At 30.7% G+C, this 5,805-nt stretch overlaps 1 long non-coding RNA gene across 1 annotated transcript; it reads left to right on the top strand.

The window, feature by feature from the left end:
• The first annotated feature begins 1,019 nt into the window (after nt 1–1,019).
• Nucleotides 1,020–5,440, top strand: LOC126723929 (uncharacterized). Its single transcript, XR_007654518.1, has 4 exons — nt 1,020–1,192; nt 1,312–1,424; nt 2,672–2,744; nt 4,508–5,440. It is a non-coding gene; the product is annotated as an uncharacterized LOC126723929 (long non-coding RNA).
• Nucleotides 5,441–5,805: the final 365 nt, after the last annotated feature.

The following is a 5,805-nucleotide window of genomic DNA, read 5'->3' as shown; positions in this document are numbered from 1 at the left end:
CTATATTTTTCTATTATGTCTTATCAAAAACAGATTTCTAATTTATCTCAACACATTGTGCTGAATTATGATTTTTAGCCTGAATGTACAAATAAATATGAATCAATATGTTGTTACAGAGTGCTTCTGTAGCTTGGAAAATTTGCTTTCAAAATATATAGGATCATGGACAAAGTAAAAAAAAAAAATTGCATGATGCCATGAAACTCTGTCCTTAGAATCCTTAAAACTTTTGTGAAAAAACCATATTTTGTTGTGAGAGAAGTGCAACTCAAACTTCAAGATTGATTTAAGAACAAATCAGAAACATGTTAATTCAATGAAAACCTGAAAGAAGTTTCAACTTCAAAGATAGTAACTTTAATTTTAGAATCTCATGGGAGTCTATTACCTCCACAAGTAGCATTTACTTCAGTTGAAATAGAATGTTACAAAAAAAATTTTCTCTTTGATTTGGTTATGAGCTAAGTAGATTTGGTTATCTACTAAAGATGGAAGCACTGGTCATAAAAGAATACCGCTCCAAATGCTTCAATCATATAATTGTTTTTTTCTTTTTCTTTTTTTCTTTTTTTTTTTTCCTTTGATTTGTATATGAACTAAGAAATTTGTGTTAGTTTTGAGTGTTTTGGTTGGATTAATTAAACAAACAAATTGATAACTAACGTATCATACACACTTTACAACAATTTTTTTCTTTAAAAAATTATTTTATAACACAAATTTCTCTGCAACTTATGAGATTTCAAATGATCCCACGCATTGTGCGGGTTAAATACTAGTATATATAATAGCAAAAACTAAGAGAAAGTAGATTCCTACAATTAAAGAGACGCTGACAAATAGGATAATTGCCTATCTAAAATTCAAACATATTTAACTTTAAAAAGCGATACATTACGTTATTTAGTAACACTACAACACTGTTTAAAAGCAGCTAAGTTATAATTTTTCACTACGTTAAAACACTGTTTGGGAGACCAGTATAAAAGGAAACTAACCGCTTAAAAACAAAAAATAAATAAATAAATAAAGAAAGATTGCTACACGGAGATAGAAATAGAGAGGCGATGAGACCTAGAGAAAGAAATAGAGAAAGAAGCAGAGTTAGAGACATCTCAAGCCAGTACCACTGTCGGACTTTGACCACCAAAATTCTTGCTTCCCTCAATTGGCGATGCACTGTTATAGAGTGAGTTTTCTTTTTTTGCTTTCTTTGTTTTTCGATTTTTTTATAAATTTTTATAAGTAAAAACCTAAATCTTGCGATAGCTATGATTTATGTTTACTGCAATTTGGTTTGCTCGCCAGACTTAGACCGCCGGAACTGCAAGCACACAGAAAGAAACCGTTAGGCCATACATCTGCCACCCAGATCGTCGAAACCGGCTCCAGTATTTTTTCTTTCCATTTTTTAGTTTTGGGTATGAAATGTTACTTTAATTGATTTTTTTTTTTTGTTGAATGGGTTTAGATTTGATTCGTTTTTGTTTTGGGTTTTTGGGTTTTCTATCAAAATGTTTGTTTCCTCAATTTTAGATATCTGCTTTTGTTTTGTTTTTTGTTTTGTTTTTTGTTTCACTGAGATTACTGAAACTCTTCCCCTATTCGTTCTCGGTCCGTTTCGTTTCTGCAACTCCATACACACAAGGTTAGTATAGCTTTGTTAATTTTACTGTTTCGGCTACTAAATCTGTGTAGTTCACCAAATTTGGCCCACTTTCGTTCCATTTGTGTTTTCTGTTTCAAAACAACAGACATAGGGAATAGAAAATCCAAAATTGCAAACCAATTTTGCCTCTTCAGAAATTGAAAAGAACCCTTTTTCTTTTATCAAGAAACAATAGCATCTCTTACAATCTGACCCATTTTGCAACTGTCAAATTCTCCATTTGATCAGACACACATGGATAAACCCTTTCCTCCATCAAATTCCTTACTCATATTTATTCCTTATTAATTGTTGTTGCTCTCTATCAATTGGTAAGCCCTATATCTTCTCTAAATTTCATTTACTTCTTATGCATTTCATGCATCAAAGTAAGGTATTTCCATGCTCATGCATAATGATTAATTTAGCATTAGTCGAAAACTTGGGTTAGCAGATTTTCATATGAATGTTAGGATTGTGAAAGGGAAGTTAGTCCTACCCATTGCATTTGGGTGTAAAAATTTGACAGAATCAAAATATGCTGTTGTTCTTGACAGTAGCAGGCTTAATTATGCACTTGAAGTGTTCTATAAAATGCCTAGAAGATGCAAGGTTGGTTTTTATTGGGATGCTTTGGTCTCAAATTAATGCCTCTACTTTTTTGTTTTGAGAATTTTTCCAGAGTGAAATTTTGAGTAGAAACAAACAAATAAATAGCAAATAGTTTGTTAAAAAAATGTGTTACTGCATATTAAGGGATTATTTACTTAATATGGTTGTGTGATTATTTACTTATTGATAGTTTGTTTGGCGTGTGTCTATCTTTCATCTTTCTTTTTTGTCATTTTAAAAAACCTTCTTACCCTTTCATTTTTTGTTGAAATTCAGATTCACTGAGTTTTTCCTGTCAAGTACTAATAATTCATTAATATGCCAAATTTTCGAGGGCCTCATTTACATTGTCGCTTATCAGTAATTTTGTATATTCAATGACATTTTTTTCCTCACGTGCTAATGTAGATCTATCATCTCTTCTCTGGCTTATAAGACAGTTGGTAGCTATTCAAGAAGAGCTACTTGATTAAATAGAAAGGTCAGGCCAGCCTAATTTTCCTTCGTTGCTTTTATTTAAATTTGTATCTCTTTATCATTTGTTAATATTTGATTAAAAAAAACTTTAAACAAAAACAGTTTAAAAAAAGATGGGTTTAGTAATTTTCTTTGAATTCTTTGGTCACAAAATATCATCATTACTTTTTTTTTTTTTTTTTTAATAGCACTGGGAGTATCGCCCTATTGAAAATAGATGTGTTTAGGAAAGGCCTAGGAGAAGATAGAACTATGAGAAATTTAGAAAATACAGCTACTAATTGGATAATCAAGTTTCAAGAAAGAATAATATCATCAAAAAAAAATTTAGTGTAAGTGTGTGCTCAATACTTGATATATATTCTTTTTCTTAACATTTAGTGTTATGTTTGGGTGTGCTTTTGTTTTAAATGTTTAGCAGAGATTGATGGGGTAGATGGCAATGACAAGGCCAACATTAGATTTTTTTTTGAATTGTTTTGACTTTTATTCAGTTTTAAAGTCGATTTGGCTTCTAAAGTAAATTTGTAAAGTCAATTCAGCATTAGATATTTGGCTTTTAGTTTGAATATTATTGGTTTCTAAAGTCAATTTGATATTTGGCTTTAGCTACTTAAATTCTGTCAAATGCAAACTTACATTTAAAACATACTTGGTATACTATTGAAATAATTAAGGTGGAACTTTGATTTTGTGTTTGAGACACAGTCTGATCTATGCATTGACTCTAATTTTCCCCCCCTAATAATAAAGCAACATATTTGCATGTGTAAATTTTAGGTTATTTATAAGTTTGATATGAGTGGGAGGTTTAAAATTTTATAACTTTTACCTGGTCTTTTCATAATGTTTCTTGGAGTCAAAGTGGTATGTGGTTAGTTTTGAGGATAAATTATGATGGATAAGGATTTAGATTAGTGTTTGTAGCACCCTTCATCAGCTCAGTGAGTAAACTTAGGGATGATTAACACATTTTCTAAATTAGTGTTTGGATGGTTAATACATTTTCCAGGCTCCGTTATTTCAGAGGATTTTATATTGATGTGTCCATTTTGACCTTTAGAGGGATCATAAAATAATTAGTCAAAGAAGGAAAAGAATTGAGTGTAGATAGTATAGAAAGAGAGTGCCTTCCAGTTTTCTTTTCTTCTATTTATTTTCATGTCTCTTTCTTGGGGAAAAAAAGAGTGAAGAAATTCTGGGAATTGCACATTCAATTCAGTGACACTACATTAGTTATTTAGACATTCAAAGATAGAAAAATGTTAAAGCTACTATCAATTTTCTACAAAAGCTTACAACTGACATGGCAATGAATGTGTTTGGTGTTACATTAATAACATAATAAATTCCTAAATTGTTTAGTTGTTTGTTTAAAAGTTGGCACATCAGTTTGTAAGAACTATATAATATATAAAATTTGCAATAGTTGTAAGATCACTCTAAGGGATACATTTAGTGGGTAGCAGGAGTGAACCCACAGTCCTTAGTTCAAATCTTCCCTTCACCCTCTGCCTGGTGCCAAACATATCAAAAAATATATATTTCTAATCGAATATTAATAGCTTTTTTATCTGTCAAATCTTCTAAGGTTAATGAGCCATGGTCTTTCCTCTCTTAGGGCATTTCATTTATTAGTAAGCATATATAATCACAAGTAGATTGTTTGCTTCCCACCAAGGGAGTTTTCTGAAATAAATGAAAATGCTACCACATGCTGGTATAAATTAATTTTTTGTAGTCTGACTCTTTTATATCCTTTTGTAGGGGACTTCATATGAAGTTGTTGATGCTCCCATGGTAAGCAACTCTGAACTCTGGGAACTGTGTAAAGAGAAGTATGAAACACTATGGCTTAAAGGGGGAAACCACTGTGATTTGGAGCTTAGATTGAGCACAAGATTCTTTCTTCAATATCTATGCTCAATTTTGGTAGAATCTTACTTTAGCCACTTAAAGTAAAGAATTAAGAAATCATTTTTGTAATTGAACATGCATTTGAATAGAAAATAAAAGTGTTCATATATAATTTCTCAACAAAATCTCAAAATTAGCTTTTTCTTTGTCCATTAACATACAGCTTATAATTTGGTTTATAAATAATATGTTTTGTGTAAATTTGTGTCCTGAGGTAGCTTAAACAAAATATAGTTTCTTATCAAACTTTGTGGTCTATATGCATTTATGATTTTTTTTTTTTTAATAGTTTCTTATCAAGCTTCTAAGATACATTTACTTGGTGTAGTATATAAATTTTGGGGTTGAATGAAATCTACAAAGGTCTATATTCATTCCTCATGAAAGGGACATGATAGGGAAAAAATAAGAAGGGGAAAAAAAATTTGGCCAATTGTAAGGTAGCAGGAACAAATCTCACATCATTCAAATTCTTTGTTTCTCTTTTTCTCTCACTCTCTGTCTCAAAAGGGGGATATTTATTCATCTACCTTAAAAGAACAACTGAGATATGAAATGAGCACATAACTACACAAAAAGCAATGTAGAGACACATTGGAATTCAGATGAAAAAAAAAGTTAGCTGATGTTGAATCAGCATCTTCAAGTGTACTTGGTTGGATTGTTTTAGATTTAGATATTTGAGTTAGATTTGGTTTTAATTACGGTATTGGATTTAAAATAAATTTTGTATTGGGTATTTGTATTTGATTTGGTTTTGTTTTAAATAATTGGGTTAAATTAGTTTTTGGTATCTGCCTATGGTGTGTAATTAGATTTGCAAATGAAGATATATGTTGGGTGTTTAGTATGTGGTAAAAGTGTATTTAAATATTATTAAAAAAAATATTTCTAATAAATGTAAATAAAAAGGTTCCCGCATATAGTGCGGGTTAAAAGCTAGTTGGTATAAGGTACTGGGATTCCTTTACTTGTAACCACTTGTTGTGATAATAGTGGATTCTCGAGAGTGGTAACCTTAAAATCATCCGGTGGGGTTTTGCCTTGGAGGTTTTCCTTATTCGTAAACAAATCTCTGTATCAACTTTATTTTCCACTGCATATTAACTTAGTTGGTGATTGGTTTGTGCTATCACGCGTATTGCATG

Source organism: Quercus robur, chromosome 4 (genome assembly GCF_932294415.1).
Source record: "Quercus robur chromosome 4, dhQueRobu3.1, whole genome shotgun sequence".
NCBI lineage: Eukaryota > Viridiplantae > Streptophyta > Magnoliopsida > Fagales > Fagaceae > Quercus > Quercus robur.
This window is presented reverse-complemented; position numbering and strand designations above follow the sequence as displayed.